At 49.9% G+C, this 27336-nt stretch overlaps 1 long non-coding RNA gene across 1 annotated transcript in view; it reads right to left on the bottom strand.

Annotated features, from left to right (window-relative positions):
* Positions 1-364: 364 nt before the first annotated feature.
* LOC141984097 (uncharacterized) overlaps positions 365-27336 on the bottom strand; it is a 33662-nt gene continuing 6690 nt past the window's right edge. Inside the window, exons 3-5 of the long non-coding RNA XR_012638642.1 lie at positions 13123-13341; positions 1917-1988; positions 365-830 (exon numbers count right to left, since the gene is read on the bottom strand). This is a non-coding gene — a long non-coding RNA (uncharacterized LOC141984097). The remainder of the gene's footprint in view (positions 831-1916; positions 1989-13122; positions 13342-27336) is intronic.

The raw sequence follows: 27336 nt of genomic DNA on the forward strand, positions 1-27336 counted from the left end.
GTTAGAGCATGTTGCAGGAAGTGTGCTCCTGTGGGGAGTTCTCTTTTATGGCCATGACATATTTCCTCCTAAAATTTAGCTTATTGAATTTCTCTTTGATTTCCTTTGCTGAATGGGCTTGTCAGAAAGAAACATGTGGCTTAATATCTCTAAGGCAATAAGAATCTTCACAAAGTTGAGGAAGCAGTACTAACTAAGGTCATTCTGGAGAGAAGGTGGGAGGGGGGGAATCCCCTTCTGACTTCTCCCTCTTTAACTCCAGTTCAGGGTAGAATCATGGAAACTGGAAACTTTTGTATGTGAAAGATTCTATTTTTCTTTTAAACCTTCCGTATTCTCCTCCCCCTGCCACCCTGCAAAAAAAAAAAAAAAGTATTCTGCAGAATCGTGTAGTATTTCTTTATTTTTAAGGATTGAGTCACACAACAGGTTACCCAGATGGGTTGGAGTTTGGGCTCTCTTATAAATCTCAACACAAGACAAAAGGTTTGATCTCACTTACACCAGTTTAAGTCTTCAGTTACACCAGGGTATATGGAAGAAGATCCATAATACACAAACTCTGATAGAACTGGAGCCTGGAGGTTGTTCCATTACTTTGATCCACTTCCTGGATTTATAATATATTGGTGTTCCCTCCCCAACATATCCAAATGCCTTCAACGGTTCTTTAAACTGGCAACAATGCGGAAAGGATCTGATTAGCATCACTTACAACAGTAAATGGGAAAAATCACAAAGAGTCCCAACCAGCTGAAGAAGATGGCTATCAGTAAGGTTTATGATATGAAGGTCTTGCTGAAGAACCACAATAGGTGTGTTTGCTCCATCTGAAATAGAAACACCATAAGAAGGGAGATTGATCTGTGTGAGATTCATGATTATGTTAAATCTTCCCTTCCTTCCCCCCAGCCAAAAAACAAAAGAAAAGAAAAAGAAAAAACGTTCAGTGGAAATCCCTAGTAAAGAAGAATCGTAGGGCTGCCCCATTTTCCTGGAGCATTAACTTCATGACCAAATTAAGGGGACATTGGGCCATAGAGTTTTTATTAAGCTGCAAATGTCTCTCAGTGAAGTTTAAGTGTGTGCCGCTATATTCAAAAATAACCAGGGCTGGCTTTTGGTTAACAATGCTAAACTGTGAGGCTCGTAAGAGTGGACTGGGAATTTGGGCACCTAATTCTCTTTGGCTCTTTTGAAAACCCCAGCTATAGCATATACACATATTGATGGGTATTGATTGATCTGTTTTGTGTGCTCTAGAAATATTTATCACTATAGCCAAATGTTAGGGATAGATTTACCTCAGAATGTTAGTTTTAGCTTAGCTTAGACAGACATCCAGAATACACTTGTTGCATCTGCAGCTTATCCAAACTTTCACCGGGCACCATGGCTCCCTCTCCAGTACAGCCTTCCCCACTCAACAAATATTTCCTCTTATCTAATGCACCCTTCTGAGGAGAAGGAGGGACAGTCAGGTACAGGGACCAGCAGTCAGGTACAGGGACCTTCCAGATGTGCTTACTAATTCTCTCAGTTCTTCACAGGGATGACTGAAGCTCCCCACTTCCTCTTTAAAAATGGGGGATAACTCTAGACCCACTCCCCCATGTCCTGTTTGGGGGCATACAGCAGGCTTCCTCTCCCCTTTTCAAGGGGAAAATACTACTTCCTAAGCCACTGGGGTCATGTAATCACTATAGTAAAATGGTGATCTCACCTTCTTCACTCAGGTAGTCCCTGCATGCGAATACACTCAAGTATTTAAGACCCCTCCACAATCCCTTCCTCTACACAGAAATGCATTTCCATGTTCTGGTCCCCTTCACCTCCCAGGTTCATGAAGTATGGTAGATAGGTCCGTCACCCCCTCCCCCCTGCCCCACGCCTTTCAAGTTGATATACTTACATACCTGAAATCCAGTGATGACGGCAACCATGAAGTCTGGAGAGATGCTGCAGTAGGTTATTCAGAAGAACCCATTCTGGAGGGGAAAATTAAGCGAGAGCAGACAGAGTCTGTTAATAACACATTCGCTGCTTTCCACTGCAGAGCTCTCAAGGTGCAAAACTTAAGATGTGCATGACTTGACAAGCCTATAAAACACTTGCAAATAGGGAGGGTAGGTTTGGCACCAGGAAGAGGATCAAAAAGGCCAGAGGAACAGCCGTCTGAAAAGGGAAGTAGGAGGCACTTGTCACAGAAAGAAATTGGAGAGGTTTGGCTGGCTAAAAGGGGGCCAGGGCACTTGTAGCAAAGGCAGCAAGAGGTGCTGGTTAAGAGAGGGAGCGGTGAGGAGTGTTTTCCCCTTCATCAAGGGCACATTTTGGTTTGTTATTTTAGAGTTGCTGGAATTGAATTTTGTTCTGTATTTTTAGCTATCCACAGATTCTGATACCCTTCCTCAGACTGAGTCCTGGTAACTTTTCTGGCTGATTGGGGGGATGGCAGGGATGAGCTTTGAAAGGAATCCTGGGCCTCATTCTGATCTCATTAACAAGTATAAAGCAGGAGTGACTCCATCAAAGTCAACAGAGTTACACTGGTTCAAAACTGGTGTAAGTGAGGTGAGACTCAAGCCTCCTTGTCTTCACTGCTCCCCATTCTGTGGGTGTGAGATAGGTAAGACTGCCATTCTCAGGGGCTTCTGTACTGCACTGTAGAATTCCTAGGCATCACTACGCTGCTCATAATAAAAGGCCACCATTATCTCAAAGTGTTTGGCTACCAATGGACACTTGACATAAAGTGTGTTTTTCTGTTTTTTTTTTAATTTCCTTTCTGACCACCCCGCCTTGAATATCATTGGAGCAGATAATTCAATTTTATATTTGCACTTATTTTTTATTTTAATTTATACTGCACACTCTGGTGAAAATATATCCTGCTTTGTGGAAAACAAACCACAAAAGGCTATCTGTTGGTTTTATCTGTGTAATAATGAAAGCATGTCAAAAAAAATAGAATGGTAGATGTATACACAGGACTTCCTCCAGAAATGGTGAGTTATTTTACTATAGGACAGAGTTGGGCAAACTACAGCCCAGGGGCCTCATCCAGGCCTTCAGACATTTTAATCTGGCCCTCGAGCTCCAGCCAGGGAGCGGGGAGCAGGTCCGGGGCTTGTCCTGCTCTATGCATGTCAGGGCTCCACGCAGCTTCTGGAAGCAGTGGCACATCCCCCTTCTGCCTCCTATGCATAGGGACAGCCAGGGCGCCCTGCACACTGCCCCCGCAGCTCCCATTGCAGGGGCAGTGCCTGTGGATGGGGCAGCATGGAGAGCCTCCTGGCCATGCCTCCTCATAGGAGCTGAAGAGAGGACATGCTGCTGCTTCTGGGAGCTGCTTGAGGTAAGCACCGTCAGGAGCCTGCACCCCTGACCCTGTCCTGCACCCCAACCCCCCGCCCCAGCCCTGATCCCCCTCCTGCCCTCCGCACCCCTTGGTCCCAGCCCGGAGCACCCGCCTGCACCTCCAACCCCTCATCCCCAGCCCCACCCCAGAACCCGCACCCCCAGCCAAAGCCCTCACCCCCTCCCGTACCCCAACCCCCAATTCCATGAGCATACAATTTCCATACCCAGATGTCGCCCTCGGGCCACAAAGTTTGCTCACCCCTGCTATAGGAGGAAAGGAAGTGAATGTACTAAACTACAATGATGCAGTAAGTCTGACAGACACTGAACAACATTGACTTGACTCTGTTTTCACTTATGCTGGTGTAATCTCATCGACTCAAGTGGAGTTACTCCTGCTCTACACTGGTATAGATGAGCTCTGAACTGGACCTTTTGCATTAGTGTGATTAAAATTCTAGTCACTTAGTCTACTCTAGCCCAAGACTTGCATATAAGGGTGAATGAAACAGACTGGAGATGTACAGAAGAGGTTTATCATATTAAAATGGTTACTGTACATGGATTCATACAAAAGTATAAAATCACAGTTTTTGATGAGATTAGGATTTTAACTGAAATATTCTTTAATTTGCAAGGAATTTGGGGATAGTTTAAAAAATGTATTGTGACAGGGTCGGGCCAGATGGCTATAGAAGAGTAATTTTTTTTTTTTTTGAAGCAGAAAAGAATTTTATTTGCATAACACTTACAAAGAATCACCAAAAAGGAAAAAACAAAAATAAAACAAAAGCAAACGCAAGGTATAATACAGCAGCCTTCAGGAGGGAGAAGTGTTCAGGCTAGCCTGGGCCCAGAGCGGGGGGGCTTCCTCGACACTCGTGGTCTTCCACCCTCCTGAGTTACCTAGTGCCATGCCCAGTGTCACCGATTATCCCTCTCCTGAGAGTGCCCGACAAGATGGGCACAGCTGCGGGGTGGGCGGTTTGGGGGTGGGGGGGATGTACACTCACGTGTGATAGGACCCCTCCTAGGTGACAGTAATGATGGTATCCACAGCGGCAACGGCTGGGGCTGGGGTCTCTTGCTGTTCCCCTCAATCAAAGGGTCAGACGGAGGGAACCGGACGGGGTCACCGAGCAGAGAACCTCGGACAGCGCCCACTGCTCCTCGAAAGCATCAAGGGAGTCGGTGGACGCCGCCCAGAGGAACTCCGCCCAGATACGTGAATGTACTGAGGATCGGAAAACGGTCCTACAGTCGCAGGACGCTTCATGGGCCAGCCTCCCCTCTCTGGTTTTATAGATGGATGTTTTAGCTAGGGCTAGGAGGAGGCTAACCAGGAGATCCCGCGACTTGGTGGGGACACGGATGGGGAGTGTGTAGATAAAAAGGTGAGGGGAAAAGTGCAGCCAAAAGCATAATAAAATATTCGTGAGGAGCCGGAAAAGGGGCTGCAGCCTGGCACACTCTAAATATACGTGCGCCAGGGTTTCCCTCACGTTGCAAAAAGGGCAAGTATCCGGGATGGGGGTGAACCGCGTCAAAAACACACCCGTGCTCACAGCTCCGTGAAGGAGCCTCCAACTAATGTCCTCGACGGGCCTCGGGACCAAGGTGGAATACAGGCTGGCCCACTGAGGTTGCTCACCCTCCAAAGGTGGCAGGATGTCCCGCCACTTTGTATCGGGGCGGGACACCAGGGTGTGGGCATGAAGGGTGTGAAGCGTGAGTGGGTACAGATATTTCCATGGTGCGATTTGGAAGCTGACTGGCTGCAGTTCATGCAGCCGGCTTGCAGTGAAAGGGTGAGGGGTTTGTTGGGATATACGGGGTAGGGGCCCAATTGAAAGGTCCGGTGGGCCTGGGGTAGAGGGTGGGCGGGGTGCAGCTTGGGCTTGAGATAAGCCCGAGCAGCGGGCGTCAAGGCGGCCTTAACCTCCTGAAGTATGCGCCGGGGGGTACAAGGTCTGGAGAGCCCCATGCGCCGAGCGACCGTCAGGGGATCCAGCCAGTCTCCCCAGTCGTAGTCCAGGAGGTCTCTGACTCTCATGACTTCTGCCAGGACCAAACTCTGGCGCACCGAGCGGGACTCCGCCGCCTACACACGGAGCTGGGGGTTGTGTAGCAGGGGCTCTATGAGGAGATCTGCTCCCACGGTGGCCACCACGGACCTGGTCGTTGAAAACAGTTTCCAGGTCTGGAGGAGGTCCTGGTAGAAGACTGGCAGCCCGGAGAGGTCTCACGGAAAACCTCTCAGACAAAGATAAAAGAGCTGCCGGTCGTATCGGAGCCCTTGGAAGCGGCGCAGGAAGGCGTGCGCCAATATGCTCCATGTCGAACTACCTGCACTATAAAGGAGCCTCTGCAGGGCCTGGAGGCGGAAGACACGGATCTGAGTGTGCAGACACTTCAGGCCCTGCCCTCCTTCCTTCAGGGGTAGATGAAGAACCCCAACAGGGGCCCAGTGTATTCCTGACCAAAAGAACTCTAGAATCAATGTCCGGAGATTGGTCAGGAAACCCAGGGCCGGGACGAGGGTGTTGAGCCATTACCAGAGCGTGGACAGGACTAGTTGGTTAAGCAACAGTGCTCTCCCTCGGAGGGAGAGACATGGGAGTAGCCTCGTCCATTTCTGGAGCCACTCTATCACCCCACCTCTAAATTTTACCAGTTCTCCGGCGGAGAAGGGTGCGTGGCAGAAAGGTAAATGCCTAGGTAGAGCAGTGGACCCGTGCTCCACCAGATGGTCTAAAGCGCAGGTGGGAGGGAGCTCGCCTGCTGCCAGTCCCCCACCGCCAAGCCAGAGCTCTTGACCCAGTTGACTCGGGCGGAGGAGGCTGCCGAATAGATGGCCTGGCAAGCCTCCACCCGTGCCAAGTCCCCCAGGTCCTGGACCACGAGGAGCACGTCATCGGCATACGCCGACAGGACCGGCCGCAGCTCCGGCTCCCGCAGCACCAACCCTGTCAACCTCCTGCGGAGGAGACAGAGGAAGGGCTCAATCGCCAGAGCGTACAGCTGGCCCAAGAGGGGGCACCCCTGCTGTACTCCTCGCCTGAAGCTGACCGGTTTGGTCAGGATCCAGTTGAGCCTAACCAGACACTCCGCGGAAGCGTACAGCACCTGGAGAAAACTCACAAACTGAGGTCCGAATCCAAACGCCTGCAGAGTGCTCAGGAGGTACCCATGGTCCACTCTATCGAACGCCCTCTCCTGATCAAGAGACAGGAGGGCGAACGACAGACCGTCTCTACGCCCGAGTTCCAAAAGGTCTCGGACTAGAAATAGATTGTCAAAAATGCTGCGACCCGGGACAGTATAGGTCTGGTCTGGGTGGATCCCGTCCGACATCACGGACCCTAGCCGCAGCGAGATTGCTTTCGCTACGATTTTGTAGTCCGTGCTAAGGAGCGAGACGGGACGCCAGTTTCGTAAATCGCGGAGGTCCCCCTTCGGCAACAAGGCGAGCACTGCTCGCCTGCACGAAAGAGGGAGGACCCCGCCCTGCAAAGACTCAGCCCAGACAGTGGCTAGGTCTGGGCCAAGGATGTCCCAGAACGCGGTAGAACTCCACAGTCAGCCCGTCCCTGCCCGGAGATTTATTGGTGGGCATGCGACGGAGGGCTTCCAAGAACTCGGCCAGGGTGAGAGGCAGCTCTAGTCGGTCTCGGTCGCCCACGCTGACCATGGGGATTTCCTCCCAGATCACCCTGCAAGCGCCAGGATCGGTCGGATCCGGGGAGAAAAGGCTTGTGTAGAAGTCACGGGGCCTCCCACACATGTCCACCGGATCCGTGAGGGGGGCGCCGTCTTCTGCTAGAAGGCAGGTGACATGTTTCTTGGCCCCCCTCATTTTCTCCAGGGCGTAGAAGAAACGGGAGCCGCGATCCATCTCCCGAAGGAGGCGGATGCGAGATCGAACAAAGGCACCTGGGGCTCGATGGTCCTTGAGGGCCCGGAGCTCCTCCCACGTCTCCCAGCACGCTCCGCAGAGGAATGGGTCCTCGGGGCTGGCGGCCAGACACCTCTCCATCTCTAAGACCTCCCGTTCCAACTGCTCTATCGCTGCATTTCTCCGTCGGCTGGTGCGCCGAGTGTAGTCACGGCAGAAGAGCTTGGCGCGCACCTTCCCTAGATCCCACCATCGTCGCGCCAAGGGAAAGGCACGGCGCTGCTCTTGCCAGGCCAGCCAAAACTCCTGTAAGGATGTCACGAAGCCCTCATCCTCCAACAGGCTGTTGTTAAAATGCCAATAGGCCGGCATCGGCCTCTCTGCGCGGAGGGAGGCTGTTATGGTGGCTAGATGATGGTCGGAAAATGGGGCCGGCCGAATGGTGGAGGAGTGGGCTTGTGAAAGATGGAAACGGGATAAATAAATATGGTCCAACCGAGAGTGGTGTGACCGATGGGCCTCCACCCGGGCAAAGGTGAACGTGGAAGTGTCATCTGGGTGGTGGTCACGCCAGACGTCCACTAGGGAGTGATGTTCGACTATTCCTCAGAGAATGTTCGCGGCGGCCAGGCTCAGCTCGGCCCCTGAGCGGTCCTGTTCCTCGAGGGTGGTGTTAAAGTCCCCTCCCAGGACTAGGCACTCGTGAGAATCTAGGGTGCCGAGGAAGTCGGACACCCGCTGATAGAATTGCGGCCACTTCGGACTCGTTGTCGGGGCATAGATGTTAACGAGGTTGACCATGAGCCCCTCCATACGGACTCTGAGATGCAGCAGGTGGCCCGGCACGGCCTCAGTGACCCCTAGCACCTCAGGCCATAGGTTGGGGGAGAACAGGGTCGCCACTCCAGCTTGTCGAATCGTGAAGTGGCTAAAGTAGACCCCGTCCCCCCACTCCAGCCGCCAGCTGTCCTCGGTGGTCGGATCCGTATGGGTCTCCTGCAGGAAAACCACAGAATACCCCCCTTCCCGAAGGTAAGAGAGCATCTGGGACCTTGGGAGAGCCATCCTGCAGCCCCTGGTGTTCAAAGTTGCGATAATGAGAGGCGTCATGCGGAGGGCTGGGGGGGTGGGGGTTCCTTGTTGATGGGGGTGTTTGCGGCCCCCGGCGGGTCGCGCAACAATCCGTGACCCATCCTGTAAGTGAGTAAATCATCACGGAAGCTGCAGGCCTGCCCGTAGGCCGCAGCACCTTGCCTTCCTTTCCCTCTATCCTCCTTTATAAGGGCCCTTGTGGCCTGGAGGAGTTGATCAAAGTCCCCCCATAGCTGGAGAGCCAGCTGTACCCTGTTGCGGGAGCCACGGATGTCTTCTAAAAACTCCCACAATGCTTTTCGCAGCTCATGGGGGAGTGGGGTTGCGATTTCCGGGTTATTCCCTAGTGGGGCTCTTGGTGCAGCCTCGTGGTCCGCTGAGGCGGGCAGGCAGGGTGCGGACCACCGACGGGGCATCTGACAGGCTAAAGTTATTAGGTCCATCTCACGCCTTGGGGTAGAAGGGGATGGCGGAGGGAAAATTGCAGCTCCTAATGGGTCATGGCAGGAAAATACAAAGGCTGCTCCCTGGGGGGAATCCGCAAAAAACGGAAAAGAAATAACCCCAGGGGCGGCAATAGCATTGCAGGAAGAGGTGGATTGGGCAGGGACAGGGGTGGGGGTGGGGTCAGAGGCGAGGCTCTGGGCTTTGGGAGGCAAGCAGCTGAGAGGTGGTGCCTCCCGAACAGATTCGAGGGTTAAGGGGGTGGGGAGGGGGCTCCCAGTAATGCTAGGCGCAGGCTCTGTGGTGGATTTGGCAGCCATGGCATCAGGTGGTGGACCACCTTCTGTAGGGTGCCCGCCCGGGAAGGCGGTTAGGAGGAGGGAGCATGGGGAAAGGGGGACTGGGGTAAGGTTGCCCAGATCGAGGCCAGCCGGCAGTGGGTCATCCTCTCCCTGGATGACCGGGGTCAAACCTAGGGCCTCGATCTCCTCATACATGGAGGAGAGGTCGTCTTCTGCCACCCCGGGGTCTCCCCTCTGGGGCCTGCCTCGACGGTCGCTTCGGGGTTCACGGGGGGTTCAGGTGGTATCCGGATAGAAGGGGCTTCCTCAGGGGTCTCGGAGGGGAGGGTCTCCCGTGGAGTGGAGATTCTACCTTCCAGTGCTATTTTGTCTTCCCCTCCCGACACTGGCAGATGGATCTCACTCGTGGGCATAGCGGAAGGCTAAGTATCAGTGCCTCCCTTCCTGGTCTTCCGGGGGGCCTCTGCATCAGATGGGTGCAGCGGAGCTCGAGCCTTCCGCTTGCCTCGCTTCCCCTGGACTAGGGTCCAGCCCTCCATAGCGTCGTCTGGGGGTTGATTAGCAGGGGTCGTGTCGGGGGGCAGAGGCGATGGTTCAGGGGTTCGGGGGGGTAATGGTGAGGCAGCCTGAGGGGCGGGGGGTTCTCCTTGGGGCGGGCCCTCTCCTATACCCGGTAATAGCTTTGCTGCACCCTCCTCCATAGGCTCTGCTGGATTGTTGCTAGCAAGGGTGGGACTCCCTTGCTCGTCTGGGCATTGTAGGGGAGGTGTCTCTTGGGCCCGGGCAGGAGCAGCGGTGGATCGAGCAGGAGGAGAGGTGGTTTCAGGTGCCGGGCGGCCAGGGGCGTCGGCAACGGCGCAGCCGACGTCCTGCCGGGTCTCGGGGGTCTCGGGTGCCCCTCCCCGCTGGGTCAAAGGGCAGTCTCTTCGGACATGCCCCGCTGAGCGGCAGAGGTAGCACCGGGCTTCTCCCGTGGAGTAAAAGACCCGGTAACGGGCTCCCTGGTAGGGGACTAGGAAGGACCCCTCGAGCGCCTCTCCGTCACGCGCTGCCGGCGGCGGTAGAAGCTGCACTTGCCGGCGGAACGAGAGGACGTGATGGAGGGTGGGGTCCTTGCAGCCCAACGGGAGAGGGCTGATGACAGAAACAAGTTTCCCCAGGGTGGAGAGAGCGGGTAACAGGGCGGCATTGGGTAGAAAGGGAGGGACGGAGGTGAGGACTAGGCGAACGCCCAGGTCCTCTAGCGGCTCCAGGGGGACAAACACCCCCCCCACTGCCAGGCCCTTCTCCACCGCCTCCTGGGCGGCAGCCTCCAATGCTAAGAAGAAGATGACCTTCCCATACATTTTGGAGGCCGCCACAATAGCCGTGGGTCCTACCACCCTCGCCAACGCCTGCACGTATGTCTCCACGTGGGGCGAGGCGGGGACCAGGAGGCAACGGACGCCGTGCCTCCTGGTCATGGTGGGAAAGGGGCCCCGGCCGCTATTGATGGTAGTGGAGGCGGTGGGTGAGTGAGATGACGAGGCGGCAGGCGGGGGGGGGGGCTGCCACCGCCCGGGCATACATCCGGGGGGCCAGGGGAGGGACGCTCACAGAGCTGGTGGAGGGAACAGCAGGGAGGGATGCCATGGTCGATGACGAGGCCACAGCGGTAGGGGCAGCCCCTGCCATGGAGGGCCTGCTGGTTTTAGCGGGGCCTTTTCCTTTCTTCACACCCTGGCCTTTCTGGCCAACTGGGGGGGGTTTCCTAGAATCTGGGGGGGCGGTGGACGTTGCAGCGGCAGTAGTCGCCCTGGTGTCTCCTACTGCTGATGCCCCAGCGGGGGCGTGGTAGGTGTTTTGACAGCAGTGGTGGCGGGGAGGGCTTGGGGGTTGGGTAGGGGGGAAGTTGGGGGAGGGGCAACTGAGGTTGTTAGAGGGGCCTCATCCCTCTCATTCCCCGCCATTGTGAGCAGGGAGAGACGGGGAGACACCAGAAGGAGGAGGGGGGGGAAGCAGATTAATCACTCCTCCCTGCTGGGCTGCAGGTGGGGGGGGTGCCAAATGGGTCAGACTGGACAGGGGAGGAAAACAGGAATTGGGGTCCGGTAATAGGGGCAAACTGTGGGGTAAACAGTCCGGGGGGGGGGAGTGGACCCACGCACGTTTGTCCAAAGAGTCTCGTTTCGTCGGCTGTTGTGTCTGGTCCGAAACGGCAAAATTCAAAGCAAACAGCTGAATCCAAAGGCAGATGGCAAGTTGCCAGCAGGGACGGACAGCGGGGGGGCCGTGACGGTTGTAATAGTGTTGGGGGGGGGACCAATGGATCGGGGGGCAGCTCCGTGCCACACCCCCTGTGCCCCCACTAATGCAATTAAAACACAGTCAAACTCCCCCCACACGAGAGTACAATTCAAAAGTTACTAAGTCTTACGGCCCCCTCCACGATGGTTTGTAGCTTCCCTGGGTGATTTTTTCTGTTGGCTATCTTCTCTTCCAGCTTTGTAATGAGGCTTTCAGCAGGCCAAGAATGTTGCAGAGATAAGAAGAATCTTCCTAGCTCGGTACGGGTTTAGAAATAACAGCAAAACGCTGGGTCCGGGGGCTTCCACTCCCCTCCTCCGGGTAGTGGGTCGGCAGTCCTCCCCCCCTCCTCCGGGGGTTTCAGCTAAAGCAAAAGCGGCATCCGAGAGCAGGCGTGGGGGGGGGCTGGCAGCAAGCTGGCAACCGACCAGCACTCGAACGGCAGCAAAAAAAACAGCAAAAAAAAACCAAAACAAAAAAAGCGTCTGGCCTGGTCGGGGGGGGGGGGGGGGGGGAACTGAAGCTGGGTCAAAAAGTAAGAAAAATCCAGGCCAGGGGGCTTTAGGAGAGAATAGAAAGCGAATAGAGTAGCAGCAAGCGAAGGAGGTCCCTTTTCCCTGGGTAAGGTAACAGGGAAGGTAACAGAACAATCAGGAACCTTCTGGAGACAATTAAGACAGGCTGATTAAAACACCTGCTAGAATCAATTAAGGAAGGCTAATCAGGGCACCTGGGTTTTAAAAAGGAGCTCACTTCAGTTTGTGGTGTGGGTGTGAGGAGCTGGGAGCAAGAGGCACTAGGAGCCGAGAGTGAGAATGTGGACTGTTGGAGGACTGACGTGTACAAGCATTATCAGACACCAGGAGGAAGGTCCTATAGTGAGGATAAAGAAGGTGTTGGGAGGAGGCCATGGGGAAGTAGCCCAGGGAGTTGTAGCTGTCGCACAGCTGTTCCAGGAGGCACTCTAGACAGCTGCATTCCACAGGGCCCTGGTCTGGAACCCGGAGTAGAGGGCGGGCCCGGGTTCCCCCCAAATCCTCCCAACTCCTGGTCAGACACAGGAGGAGTCGACCTGGGCTGTGGTTTCAGAAAAACGGCCAAGCTGAGGGCTGCCGTGAAGCTCCAAGGCGAGCAAATCTGCCAATAAGCGGAATACCCACCAAGGTAGAGCAGTAACTTTGTCACAGTATGAAGAAAGTACAGTTATGAGCCTGATTCTCCACTCCACTCCACTCTGTGCCTTTATGCAGTCATCTACACCTGCAGAAAGTAGGTGTAAAAGTGTTACCAAATCCTATTTCTCTATTAGTTTATGCACAGGTTAGTTCTCCACATCCGCTTGACACTTGTTTTGCACAGGTGCAAATGACAATACAAGGCGAATCAGGCCCTGTGTCTGTTTATTGTACATACTCCTCAATAATGATGCCATAAAATACTGTAATAAATGAAAGAAAACTTCCCCTGTCTTTCTGTTACATAGGAAATGCACTCTGTGTGAAGAGTTCTGACCATGCAGTTGGGAATACGCCAACTCAGTCCCACAATAAGGTGTAGAATAAGAGGTGGGAGAAAACTTCTGTTCAAAGGATTATTAAATCAAAAGATAAATGTTTACTTAAAAAGCACAACAGCATGTATCTAAAACACTATAAATTGGTACTACTGAGTGTAGACTGATGAGCAAAACCAGAGCAACCATGTACACTGTCTAAGTTTTTAGGAGACAGGTAGACATTTTACCTTTGAAAGGGCATAAGTGGTGCAGTTGTTTAATCCATTTGTCCTTCTGTTCTCAGAAGCAGAGTCTTCTTCTGGCATAGTATCACAGGTAGCATCTGTTTTGTGTTCATATCAATCTTGAGCGGTCATCCGTCAGCATTTAAGCCACCACAAACTCAGCAACATTGGAAATCACTCTTGGGGAAATCCCAGGACTGGAACAGCAGGAATGCTGCTGGCCTGGATTAAGAGAAACAGACATCTCTTTGTAAGGAAGCTAACATGGAGCCATATGTACTGCATGCTTGTCTTAAGTCAGTGCAACCAAACCTTTACGCAGACTGCAAAAGCTACCAAACAAAACCAAGAAAACAAACTAAGAGCCAATTCCTGGCCCTGTGTACAAGGCAGCAAGAGGCAGAGTAGCCTATTACCACGAAATAAACCATCTATTCACAGGTCAACCATTCCTGAGTCAGCTTGGTGCACACCGGAAGTGAGGACACAGGGTCTGTTCTGCAATAACTAAAGGCATGGCTAGACTTGCGAGTTAGAGCACATTAAAGCAGCCCAGTGCGCTCCAACTCATGACGCATCCACACTGGCAAGGCACGTAGAGCACTCCAACTCCGCAGCTAGAGCACTTCTGGTACTCCACCTCGGCAAGTGGAATAACATTTGGTGCACCCTCGCTGGAGCGCCTCGGCGCCAGCGTGGACGTCCTGGTCTGTTAGTGCGCTCTGATCGGCCTCCAGAAGTGTCCTACAAGGCCTGTTCTAGCAACTCTGCTATTCACTTTGAACTCTACTGCCCTGCCCTCAGGTGACCAACCATCAGATCCACCCTTTAAATTCTCTGGGAATTTTGAAAATCCCCTTCCTGTTTGCTCAGCCAGGCGTGGAGTGCTCTCAGCAAATCTTTCCAGGTGACCATGCCTCCACGCACCAGGCGATCCCCAGTATGGAGCAATGGCGAGGTTCTGGACCTCATCAGTGTTTGGGGGGAGGAAGCTGTCCAGTCCCAGCTGCGCTCCAGCCATAGGAATTATGATACCTTCAGGCAGATATCAAGGGACATGATGGAAAGGGGCCATGACCGGGACGCTCTGCAGTGCAGGGTTAAAGTGAAGGAGATACGGAATGCCTTCTGCAAAACCCGTGAGGCAAACAGCCATTCTGGTGCTGCCCTTGCGACCTCCTGTTTTTACAAACAGCTGGATGCGATACTTGGGTGCAAACCCCACCTCCACGCCGGGGACCACCATGGATCCTTCAGAGCACAGTCCAACAAGGCAGGAGGAGCAGGAGGAGGAGCAAAGCAGGAGCGAGGGTGCTGAGGAGGAGCAAGACACCCCAGCATCCCTAGATGCATGCAGCCAGGAGCTGTTCTCAAGCCAGGAGGAAGGTAGCCAGTTGCAGTGGACGGTGCTTGGGGGAGGACAAACACCGGAGGAGGTTCCCAGTAAGTGGCTTTTATTTTGGGAAGGAAGTTATTCGGTGCGGGCTCCTGGGGCAAGGAGGGTTAGGGCTACATGCATGTCTAGATGGGAGTAGGGCGTTGATGTGCTCTCTCACATCGCGGTAATCAGCCTCAGTGATCTCTTCAAAGGTCTCATCCAGAACTTGCGCAATGCGCTTGCGCAGGTTTCTTGGGAGAGCCACTGTGGTCCTTATCCCACTCAGGCTAACATGTCCACGCCACTGTCGTGAGGGGTGGGGGGACCATTGCTGCACACAGGCAAGCTGCATATTGGCCAGGGCGGAAGCCGCATTGTAGTAGAAGACCCTCCCTTGCTTCCCAGGTCACCCTCAGCAGTGAGATATCTTCCAGGACGAACTCCTGTGGAAAATGTGGGGACACTGTTCAGTATAGGGGCTCCCTGCAGCTGTTGGCTCTCCCCAAGGCACAGAAACCCAGAGGACAGTACAGTCATGAAAGAATCAGTCCCCCTTGACCCTGTGCTTACTCACCATTTTGGGGCTCCTGTGGGTTATGTGTGCTCACTTTGGGATGGGCAAATTATGAGATTGCGTAGACTGTGCTTGCCCTCCTTAAGTACGGGGGAATCATTGCTCTGTTTGGTGTGAACAATGCTGCCTCTGTTAAGTGTTGCATTTTGCCTTTACAGATACAACCCTGAGATCTCAGCTATCCGTGTTACCACTGGCCGAGAGACTGCAAAGAATCAGGAAGAGGCCACATAGAAGCAAAGAGGACATGCTGCATGAAGTCATGCAGCACTCCCTTAATGAAAATCAAAAAGTGCAGGAGTGGCAGGAAAGTGAAAGGATGGTCTGCCAGCAAAATGCAGACCAAAGCACAGAGTGGCTGATAAGCATCATGGAGCGCCAAGAGGATTCGAGCCAGGCGCTCGTAGTCATGCAGGCGGAGCACTACCGCGCACGCTCCCACTCCCCTGCAGCCCTTCCCCAAAACTCTTTCCCTTGTGCCCCCACGTCACCTCCAACCCACTTTCCCCAACATCTGGGTTCTTATCCCCACCAGCTGCCTCCAACACCTGTAGCTTCACCACACAGCCCTGAAAACTACGACCCTTACCCACTGCACTCAACCCCCATCACCACGCAGTACAGCCATCCTGAAATACAGCACTCATTGCACAGCACTCCAGACAGGAAGGCTGAGTATGATAACAGGACATACGTAAACCTGTGATTGTACCGTTCCCCATGCCACCCCCTTACCCTTTGTGTTTCCCAAGCAGTTGTGTTTCTTTTCCGTAAATGCATTTTCTTTTCATTAAATGGACTTTTTTTGCTTTGAAAACATTCTTTATGATTGCATAACATAAAAGATACCTTGGCCCAGGAAAGCAACAGGCACTGCAAGTCAGTGTATCATACGTAGCAAACACAGATTCCTACTAGCATTGGAACCACTGCACTTCACTCCCATGCAGGGCACCACACATTACTGGTGGCTTTCAGCCTCAGATTGCTCCTTCAAGGCATCCCTAACCCTTGCAGCCCCATGCTGGGCCCCTCTAATAGCCCTGCTCTCTGGCTGTTCAAATTCAGCCTCCAGGTGTTGAACCTCCGAGTTCCATGCCTGAGTGAATCTTTCACCCTTCCCTTTACAAATGTTATGGAGGGTACAGCATGTGGATATAACCGTGTGGATACTGTTATTGGTCAGGTCCGGCTTCCCATACAGAGAGCGCCAGTGGCCCTTTAAATGGTCAAAAGCACACTCCACAGTCATTCTGCACCAGCTCAGCCTGTTGTTGAACCACTCCTGTCAAGGCTTCCTGTGTAGGGTTTCATGAGCCATGGCATTAAAGGGTAAGCGGGGTCTCCAAGGATCACAATGAGCATTTTGACTTCCCCTATGGTGATCTTCTGGTCTGGGAAAAAAGAACTGGCTTGCAGCTTCCTGAGCAGGCCAGTGTTCCGAAAGATGCATGTGCCATGCACCTTTCCAGGCCAGCCTGCGTTAATGTCAATGAAACGCCCACGGTGATCCACAAGCGCCTGGAGAACCATAGAGAAATAGCCCTTCCGATTAATGTACTCGGAGGCTAGGTAGGCTGGTGCCAGAATTGGAATATGTGTCCCATCTGTCACCCCTCTGAATTAGGGAAACTCATCTGTGCAAAGCCAGCCACAATATCATGCATGTTACCTGGAGTCATGGTTCTTCTGAGCAGGATGCGATTAATGGCCCTGCAAACTTGCATCAACACGATTCCAGCAGTCGACTTCCCCACTCCAAACTGGTTAACAACCGATCGGTAGCTGTCTGGAGTTGCCAGCTCCAGACTGCAATAGCCACCCACTTCTCCACCGTCAGGACAGCTCTCAATCTCATGTCCTTGCGCCGCAGGGTGGGGGGTGAGCTCCTCACACAGTCCCATGAAAGCGGCTTTTCTCATCCAAAAGTTCTGCAGCCACTGCTCGTCATCCCAGACTTGCATGACGATGTGATCCCACCACTCAGTGCTTGTTTCCAGAGCCCAAAAGTGCCGTTCCATGGTGGTGAGCATGTCCATGAATGCCACAAGCAATCTTGTGTTGTATGCGTGACTCGCGTCGATATCGTCGGAGTCCTCACTGTCACTTTGGATCTTAAGGAGTAACTCGACTGCCAAACGTGACGTGCTGGCGAGACTCGTCAGCATACTCCTCAGCAGTTCGGGCTCCATTCCCGCAAACCGAAAGGGAAGACAGAGCGCGCAGTACAAAAAACGTTGAAAGATGGCGCCAATTGTGGATGGAAGCAGAGAGATTGCTGGGATGCAAACCGATGCATCACAGGGCGTTGGGACAGGACCCAGAATGCCCCGCACCCCCTGCCCCCTTCCCACAAGCCACAGCGGCAGAACCGGAAGAGGTGCTCTCTGGGATAGCTGCCCACACTGCACCAATCCCAATGCTGCTGCAAGTGCTGCAGATGTGGCCACGCCTCAGCACGCTTGCAGCTGTCAGTGTGGACAGACTGCAGCGCTTTCCCTACTGCGCTCTCCGAAGGCTGGTTTAACTCAAAGCGCTCTACATCTGCAAGTGTAGCCATGCCCTTAATGTGGAGAGTTTCCTGTCCTGCCCAACCAATTCTCTGCAGCACTTGACTAGCAGATTTGGAGATTATTGATGTTGCTGTACGTCTGCATAGCTTGCCCTCTAATTGTGTCAATATTAACAATATTTTCACTCATGGGAAATATGAAAGAAGCAAATGAGCCAGAGTTTGTGTCTGCTGTGTGCGCTGTGTTTGGTAAGCTCTCGGGTGAAAGGATGGTTGGAGAAAAGGCCCAGCACGTATTAACTGCAGGAATGCCAAACTCAACCTGATCTGCTTAGGCTTCTGGCAACAACTTGACCAAAGATAGGCAGCTATCTAGGTGCCTAAATATGAATTTAAGTGCCTAAATTTAGGTGCCCAGGTTTGAACATTTTGGCCCTTATTCACAGTGGCCATACTCATAGATTTAACACATGGATGGGCAGAGTTACTCCGGTATTAATAGTGAGATGTCTTTCTTTACAGTGTCCATTCCTGTGAAAGCTTCATTTGTACCACCCTTTATTTGCATATAATGAGTGATGATGGAAAGATGTTTATTTTTCTTCTCATGAAAATAGCTAAGTAAGCTACATTCCTATATCATTAATTTAATCTGTGCAATATAGAGAGAACACATGTTGGATCACTCTGATTCAACAGTGTGCTGACAAACAATTGGGATTAACCAATCACATATCAGCTTCCTATGCTCCAAATCTCAGCATTTAGGAAACAGTAAAGCACCTTTCTCTTAAAAGCCCTTTCCCCCACTCTGATTGCACTGCATGATGTTGTGCAGCAGCTTTGTGCTGGGTTGGGTCCCTGTTAGGAGTTTCTCCAGGTAATGTACCCAGGTGGTAATTCTTGGAGACAGTCCCTAACTTTCACCTACTCCCTTCAAAATTCACCTCCATCTGAAACATAGTATCCAACTAGAAGTAATTATAGGGCATAGGTCATAAGAGGGTTTATCCTCGTTTCACTGGCATTTCTGTCCCCCTGAAAATAACTATTCACTTTCCATACATTTCTTATTCTTGAGCAAATGGATTGCACAGATGGTAGATGCAACATACTTGATGATAAATAAGGGAGGAGACAATTGCATTATTCAGAATCAATCTTAACATGAATCCACCCAAATTCTAAATATTTGGATTCACTGATTCTTGATATAAAAAGAAAAGAAAATACTAGATAATCTTGTTTAATATGTCAAACATTCAAAACTTGCATTGCAAATACAATATATTGTTGCCCCTTTGGCCCAAGTAGTTATCCAAACTTCAGGGCCGTAAAGGACTATTTCTGTTAGGATGAGACAGTTCTAGGAGTCAGATATATTTTGGATGTAATCTTGTTTATTTACAAAAATATATAGTCTTGTTTCCTTGAACAAAGAAGAAACAAACAGCAAGCAGTTTGCTTGCTCAGAAATCCCAAAGTGTGCCACTCCAGCAAGCACTGTCCCCAAGAAACCTTGCCCCTCTGCTTCCTCTGAAGATCACACTCACAACTCCTTCTCTTGGCCTCCTTTCTCCAGCACGCATAGGGCTGTCTATCAGTTTCTCCACAGATTGCTTAGCTTTTAAGGAGAGAGGTAGTGATTAGAGTTGATCAGGAATGTTCTGCCTATATGGTTTTTTGGGAGGGGTGAGGAAGAGGTATGGAAAATGCAGTTTCTGCAAATTAAAATTTTCTGTGGAAAAATTTACATTTTGTCAATTTTTTTCAATTTTCTATTGGAAAATTGAACTGACTATTTCATTTTGGATCACATTGACCCAAACTGAAAATTTCTGTTTGTCAGACTAAATGACAACATTTCATTGATATTAATATGTGTCAACTTCAGCTGCAATGGCACAGGGATCGGCAACGTGTCTGTACACGGACACAAGTGTCTGTGTAAAAATTTTTAGGGTTGTGGGGGCGCTCACCTTGGGTGGCTTGCCATCCCTGCTGTAGCTGGCGAAGGCGTGACCAAGCAGTTCTGCAGGCACCCAGCCTCTGTCCCTCCTCCCCTTTCTCCAAGCGCTGATTCTGCCGCTTCCAGCCCATTAGCTGGGAACCACGGCCAATGGGAGCTGCAGAGGCAGCACCTGTGGACAGGGCAGTGCACAGAGCCACCTGGCTGCACCTCCATGTGGGAGCCGGAGGGGGGACATGCTGCTGCTTCTGGGAGCTGCTTGAGGTAACCGCTGCATGGAGCCTGAACACCCACTCCCTACACCCCTGCCCCAGACCTGATCCCCCTCCCACCCTCTGAAGCCCTTGGTCCCAGCCTGGAGCACCCTCCTATACCCCAAACCCCTCATCCCCACCCCCACCCCAGAGCCTGTACCCCCATCTGGAGCCCTCCCTCCCCCACACCCCAACCCCCTGCGCCTGCCCGGAGCCCCCTCCCTCACCCTAAACCCCTCATTTCTGGCCCCATGCTAGAACCCACACCACCAGCCCAGAGCCCGTACCCCCTTCCACACCCCCCCCAGCCCAGAACCCCCTTCCACGCCCTGCCAATGTCAGTCAGTAAGTCTGGTAATTTTGGCAGGTGTCCATCATGCAACATGGTGGTGCTGACCCCTGCAATGGAAGTTTGGGTGTCTCATATCCCCATTCTCTGATATGGGCCAGGCTACCTGCATGGACTACATCTTCCATGATTCACCATGGTCTCCTCTCTGGTTGAACTGCTGCACTGCATTATAGTAGTTTAATGACTGCAGTGCATCATGGAAGACGTAGTCCAACTAGGGATCTTAACCGAGAAAGGAAAGTAGGGGTATGAGACACTGAGATGACTCAGGTGGACACAAATTAAGTGTCAAACCAAGTCAAAACTAAACATTTCAAATCAGTTAGACAAATCAATGCACAATGTCAAAATAAAGTGTTCTGGCATTTCCAAATAGAAATTTTTCTAAACTTTCCATTCAGGGAAAAATTCAGTATTTTGACTTTTTGTCCCTATTCAGGATGAAAAATTTAGAAATACCAGAATTTCCTGTGGCATAAAATTCTGATTTCTGACCTCTACCAGTAGGGGTAGGCAAGTTGGGTTGTATGCAACAAAATTTGTTCCTCAGAGCTACCATTTCTATCTGTCTGTGGACTCAAGACCTGGACCACAGTACTTCACTGCTTCTCATTCAGGAGCACTTCTCCACAATCCAGAGGGCTAGCAACTTTCTTTTTAAAAAAATGTAAGTTACATTTAGCAGAAAATACTGAAATCCACAGAAAGACTAGGTAAATCCATGGCAAAGGACAGAATTTTTCTGAGATGTGTATTTCTAGTAGATAAAATCATAGCTCACTTCTCCTAGTTAAATTAAATCCAGAGTGAATAATATTCTTGCTCACAGCAGGAATGGCATTTGCATTATAATATTCCCAAAACCACTTCTTTTGCTTATTAAATTTCTAAAAAACAGGATTTCTCCTCATGTAAGCAATTCCCCAAAGAACGGGTGTTTATAATAGAAGTGACTGTGAATGGTTGATAATTTTTGTGTTATTTCAATAAATAATGTGAATCACCTACCAATGTCTCAGTTTTGTTTAATTATTAAACAGTACATCCTTTCTTCTGATTTTTGAAATTGTGTGAATAGAACTGTTACTTTACATTGGTTTTTCAGGAGACCTTGGCATATTACCAGAACACCGCAATGTAATATACACAGGTGGTACATGAGTTTACTTCGTCTTTCTGCCCAAGGGTCACCACACAGTGTGTGCTGCATATGCTATTAAAGGTATCAAATATTTATGCAGATGTATGGCAGTGTTGGATTTGCTGTAAGCGCATTGTAGAAGTAGTAAAATATGGGTCTAAAATAAAACACTTTTCACTATAAAAAGACTGATCCTACTTTCACAGGTGGTAGTTGCTGGGAACCTTGCTCAAGTTTGAGTAATACTAGACATCGTCCTTTTCTTGATGTCATAAGTAAAATGGTGTCATAAAAGAAAAAGAGAGCAAACACCAGATTTTTTTTCACTCAACTCTTTCCTTACTAGATATATTGTAAAGAATTATTTTTAAAATTACGCTGGCCAATTTTTTCTTCCACTTTCTCTTTGTTGTAACTTGGTACGGCAATTACATCAATTGAAAATAGTGCCCCAGCTTCTTACAGGTCCATCTGTCTGGCAGGAAGGCAATACTTTTTTCCAGAAGAAGCAGAGCCAGCCTTAAACGTTTTTTGCATGACCTGCAAAACTTTTTACACTATCCACACCTCCAGTGTAAAGAGGTGGGGGATGCCAATTTGCTAGCATCATTTTGTGGCAAGTGGCCCAGGCAAAAGAGTTATATAAAGGGTCAAATGTATACCACAAGTTCATGGCCTCCATCCCAAACCAGCGGTGGCTGGGGGAAACATACCTCAGAACTCACCATGAAGTACTGGTGATTATCAGGGCTTAGCTGTGTGGGGACTCAAACACACATTGTGAGAGTTGAGCTGCTTATTACTTAGAATGAATAGATGTCCAGCTGGGTGGCCTCTGTGGTGTATACTCCAGGGAATTTTATATAGCTGGTTCATCTAATGTGGGAGAGGGGAGTAGGGCAAGTCATCCCCCCAAATGTAAGACTATCTGACGTCAAATAGCAATTAGTGTAATAAATGCGTGGGCTAGCCTAGAATTTCTCTTTTAAATTACATTGTGTGCTTTTTCCTTCCACTATGCCTGGAAATGTGCATTTGTTATGGTCATTGACATGTATCTTTACAAATTGTACTTATTCCCATTAAAGGCAATGGCAGTTTTGTACAGAATCCAGCGGGTGCAGGGTCAGGCTATAGCCTAGGAAAGGGTCCTACGCTTGTCTGACTTCCTCTAGTTTAATGCATAGTCAGACTTCTCCATTCATGGGATATCTCCTCTAGATTTGAACCATTTTTCATGTCCATTCTGCTCTTGTCTTTGCTGTGTTTGAGAATGAAGTATTAGGCTATGATTTTCAATTTTTTTTTAAGACTTCTATTTTTTTTTTTGAGCGCTCTGCATGTTTAATTGACCCTTCCATTCTCCTCCTCCTTACTTTTCACTCAACAAATCTCTAAGCCTTATGTCAAGGCCCATTCAGCTTTCCTTGATGGAAAAAGGGGGGAAATCTCATCTATTCCCCCCTTCTGTCAAGGAGAGCTGGATGGGACTCTCTTCATAGTTCATTAGACCTGCTGATTAATTGGCTAGAGGGAACACTGTTGAGCAACACACTCCTAGGGTCAGCTCTGGCATAACTCTACTGGAATTACACCTCTGACCTCCTTATACATGGAATGCATTTGGCCTTCTCAGTGTTTCTATTGGGCCAGGGACCAAGAGGAAGAACTAGAAATGCTGTATATATTGTTTGAAAGATACAACACTCCACAAGGTATTTAGAAAGTGTTTAGAGCCAAAGAGTTTAAGGCCAGAAGGGAAAAATCAGATCATCTAGTCCAACCTCCTGTACGTCACAGGCCACTAACACACCAGCCATCCACATATTAAATCCAACAACAGGAATGGGACCAAGGTATTACAGCCCTCAGGAGACTAAACTATTTCTCTTCAGGAAGCTGCTCAGTATCAGTCTGAACCCAGCTCCAACTCTTGTTCCTGCAGCTGCCACCAGCTCTTACCTATTTCTTACTATTTTAACAGCAGCAGAGGAAAATAAAAACACATGCAACCTTCGTAACATCCTAATGAATATTTTAATATTGCTCCTCGGGTGGCTTTAAATTATACAGTAATCTTGCTGGCATTTTTCTACAGCCTTTCCCCACAGCAGTGTACATTTTACAGGGCTGAAACAGGACACGGGCTGCAGGAATCACAAATCTGAATAATTTTTGCAATTGCATGTGTGTGTCATACACAATGTATTACATCTCTAGCTGTAAAAATTAAGTGTCATTTGCATTCATTAACTATATATGAAATCTAATTCTGTTAAGTCCAGCAGCATTAGGTCTGTCTGATGATGCTGATGTTGCAGCTTAAGGACATTATATCTTCTCTGCACATTTTGTTTCATGACCTAATAAAGCCAGGAATTAGATCCTGGCTTGATGCCTTTGAAAATCCAGCTCAGTGAGCATACAACATGAAAGCTGTGTATGTAAATTATTTATATTCATCATTATCCAAAATATTAATTTACCAAAAAAGGTTTAAAAGATGAAGCAAATTGTGGGCATGGTGCCCACAGTCAAACTGATTTAAGAGACCTTTCCAAATCACACTTATCTTCCAGCTTTGTTACAGATACCATACAGAAGGATTGTTAACATTTCATCAAGTCTATTTACAGGATCAAAAACTTGCTATTACATTTCATGGTATGTACTGAAAACTTATGATCTCCTACACCGTGACCCCAGAAAATAATGGGCTTAACTTAATTTTTGTAAAACTGTATTTTTATGGCTTTTAGCAGATGTAAGTGTTAGCGAACAAACAATTATACATTTAAGACAAAAAATGAATAAAAAAAAATACTGGGCACTTGTATTTCTTGTTTCACCAGAAGAGCAGCTCAATGCAGTCTACAAACATAGGCCCGGACCCTACAAATCAGGCAGTCCCCTTGTGTCTACATGGAACCTCACTGAAGTCAAGATGGCCATGCATTATGGTTGCATTAGGATTGATTACTAAAGTTTTCCTTTAAATACATCTCGTCTCTCAGTGGCATTAAAGGCTATTTTTCAAGGACTGAAACTTCACTGCTGTAGCTATTCCATTGCTTTGGCGGATCACATCTATCTAATGTATTTCAATGGCTGGTGTCTCCTTCCCAGCTAAAAGCCAACTATTGCATGAACTATGCTTTCCCTTTTGTATTCTAGAATGTGGTGAATAGAGCTCATTAATGAAATTCATTCTGGCGTCATCTTTCTCTCCAACCTACATCATCACTCCCCAGAAACCTACAGGATCAGCCTTTGTTATTTCCCCCCTTGGTCTCTTTTGGAAGTTAATTGTGCTGACAAGTCATTACTCCGCTAGCGATATGGACAGTAAACCCTCAGCTATATTTATTTCCTAAGAATCTGTGTTACTTTGCAGGCGGTAACTTTACATCTCTCTATTTTATTTATGAGTAAACACAGACCATTTAGGTCTGGAACAAAAATGTGCCCCAGAGATATGTGGGCAGCAAATTATTCAGGCTGCTGAGAACCTGAATTTTAAAAATATGCATAAAGTCAAACTCAGGTCATATTTGGAAGAAGCTAGAGATTCACATTTAGTGAGGTTTGAAAAAGTTATATTTAATTTTGTTTAATAGTTTTTTTTTCCACAGCAGCTTCTGACTGGGACTAGAAACACCAAACACGGTGAGAAAACCTTTTCTTGTGGCATTTCTCACCAGAAAGTGAGTGAAATCTCACAAGTGTCTGTTCTGGAGACATTTACAACCCAAGGTCTGGTTCCTGAACCCTGGTTCAGGCTCCTTTGCACTGAGGTAGCACAAAACAGCCAGAAAGCCACCCTAAAGGGGAAGCTGAGAATTGCTCCCATCACAGGGAGTCCTTGGATGCTGTGCCACCTGTGACCACACTCCTCAGTAAAGCTGGCTGAGAATTTTCTATGAGAATTGCCCTTTTTGCAAAAATTTTAGATTTCTGCAGGAAAATTTCAATTTTGAAAAAAAATTCCAATTTTCTGTTGGGAAACATTGACATGATGGATTCCTGGCTGCCATCTTGGAAGGCTTTTGTCAATCTCACTTTCTGCCTGCAGGAAGAAAGTGAAATTGATAAGAGTTTTCCAGGTAGGCCAGATGATTCGATTTTGGTTCTTCCAAATCAGATTTTTTCTTTTTCTGGAAATCCCTTCCTGCAAAACAACTTTGTGTTTTCAGCCAGATTTGGATGGGAAAAATATTCAAAAATGGGAATTTTTTGCAGGAATGGATTTTCATTTTCCAGCCAGCTCTATTCCTCAGTGTAAGCGGGAGAATAGTCCCGCTATTGTGGGGAACTTTCCTGGCTTCTGTACTACCCAGGTGAAGAGGGCTAGCAAAAGGATCTGAGTCCTCACTCCCACTTCCTTTACCCAGTGGCCTCCCTGCCCTTGAAGATTCTCCTTCCACTCTCCTGTCTGGCAGAGTCCTCGTAACCCCAAGGGGGGCTCGACCCCCAACCCTGCTGTGGTCACCTAGGACAGGGGCTAGGGTGTCCCCACTCCGGGGTACTCTCTCTGCCCTGGGCACTTCTCTGACCCACTGACCATTACATACAAGTTAAAGCAAATGCAAGTTATTTAATCAACAATTAATTTTAAAAAGAATAAGGAAAAATGGGAAAGGTTAAAGGAAACACATCAACCCGCTCTGTGGCAGGGAACATCACAAACAGGATCTCTGGAATGTCAGGGCAGTTCACAGTCTGTTCCTTGTAAGTCCCAGGCCTTCTTCTCAGGCCCTGGCTGTGCTGTAGGGAAGCTGTGGGTTGGACACTTGCTCTGGTGGTGGCCACACACTCTCAGGCTCTAAGTGGTAAGACCCTTCATCCCAGTGTCGCCCACGCCCTGTCGGGGTTACGATCCAAGCCTGGCCTGCAGAGCCTCTTGGCTGAAGCGTCTCCCTGTGCTGGTCCTGCTGCCCAGGGTCCCCCTCGCCCTCCCCAGCTGCTCACCGCACCCAGCTCCAGACTGCTCCAGCCCCAGCTCCACCACTCTGTCTCAGCACTGCTGCTGCTGCTGCTCTGCCTCCAGCTCCCTGGGCTGCTTCTTTGGCCCTTCTGGCTCTGGTTGCTGCAGCTCTGCTCCCAGGACAGGTCTGCTCTGCGGGCTGCTTCTGTGACTCTGCTCCCAGCACTGACCTGCTTCCTGGGCTGCTTTTCTGGCCCCTCTGGCTCTGGTTGCTGCAGCTCTCCTCCCAGGGCAAGTCTGCTCTCTCTGGATCTGGCACATCTCTGCTCCCCAGCTCAGCTTGCACTCCTGCTTTCTCTTTAGCTGGGCCCCACTCTGTCTTACCCAGACAATTCCAGCTCACATGGAGGACGGGACCTCCCTGGCCTCCTGACTCTCTGATTAGCCTGCCCGCCCTGTCATTCAGGCTGACCTGGACCATTGGCCTCTCCCCATTGTTCTTGAGGACTATCAGTCTCAGGGTCCTGATTTCCCATAGACCCTTCCCCTTTTAGTACTGGGAGCTAGCCAACCAAAACACCCCCACTGAATGTTTTAGTAAGGGGGCAACAGTCCCCGTACATCAGTGCAGATGGCATTGTCAGGAGTAAAGAGGAGGGCATGTCAGGGAAGAAGGGGAGTGTGGTGGAGCATTGGAACAGGTGTAAACCATGACACAGGCCATTTTAGCTCCCTGGCAGCCCAGAAGGAACAGAAAGGTGATGCCTATTGTACCTACACCCTGCTGTACCAAGTGTGAATTCAGTGCAACTGAAGAATGAAGTCCAACAGTTAGATCTTGTACGTCCTTCCTATGGGTAGTTCCCATTAGAATCAAGGCTCACACTGTAGAATTGTGCTGCAGTTTTGCACTTCTAACAGGCACCATAAATCAGGAGTGAAGCCAGTGACTGCAGTGGAATTACATGAGAGTAGTACAGTGTAATTGAAAGGAGAATCATGGCCAAGAGGTTTGCATAAGCCTCAGGTGCCCATCCAAACGTTCAGGTGCTTCTCTTAATGGAACCGTTCACAGTTCTCCTGTGTCTAATGATTTATTATTGTTAGAATTAT

The sequence above is a fragment of the Natator depressus genome, chromosome 3 (genome assembly GCF_965152275.1).
Source record: "Natator depressus isolate rNatDep1 chromosome 3, rNatDep2.hap1, whole genome shotgun sequence".
NCBI lineage: Eukaryota > Metazoa > Chordata > Testudines > Cheloniidae > Natator > Natator depressus.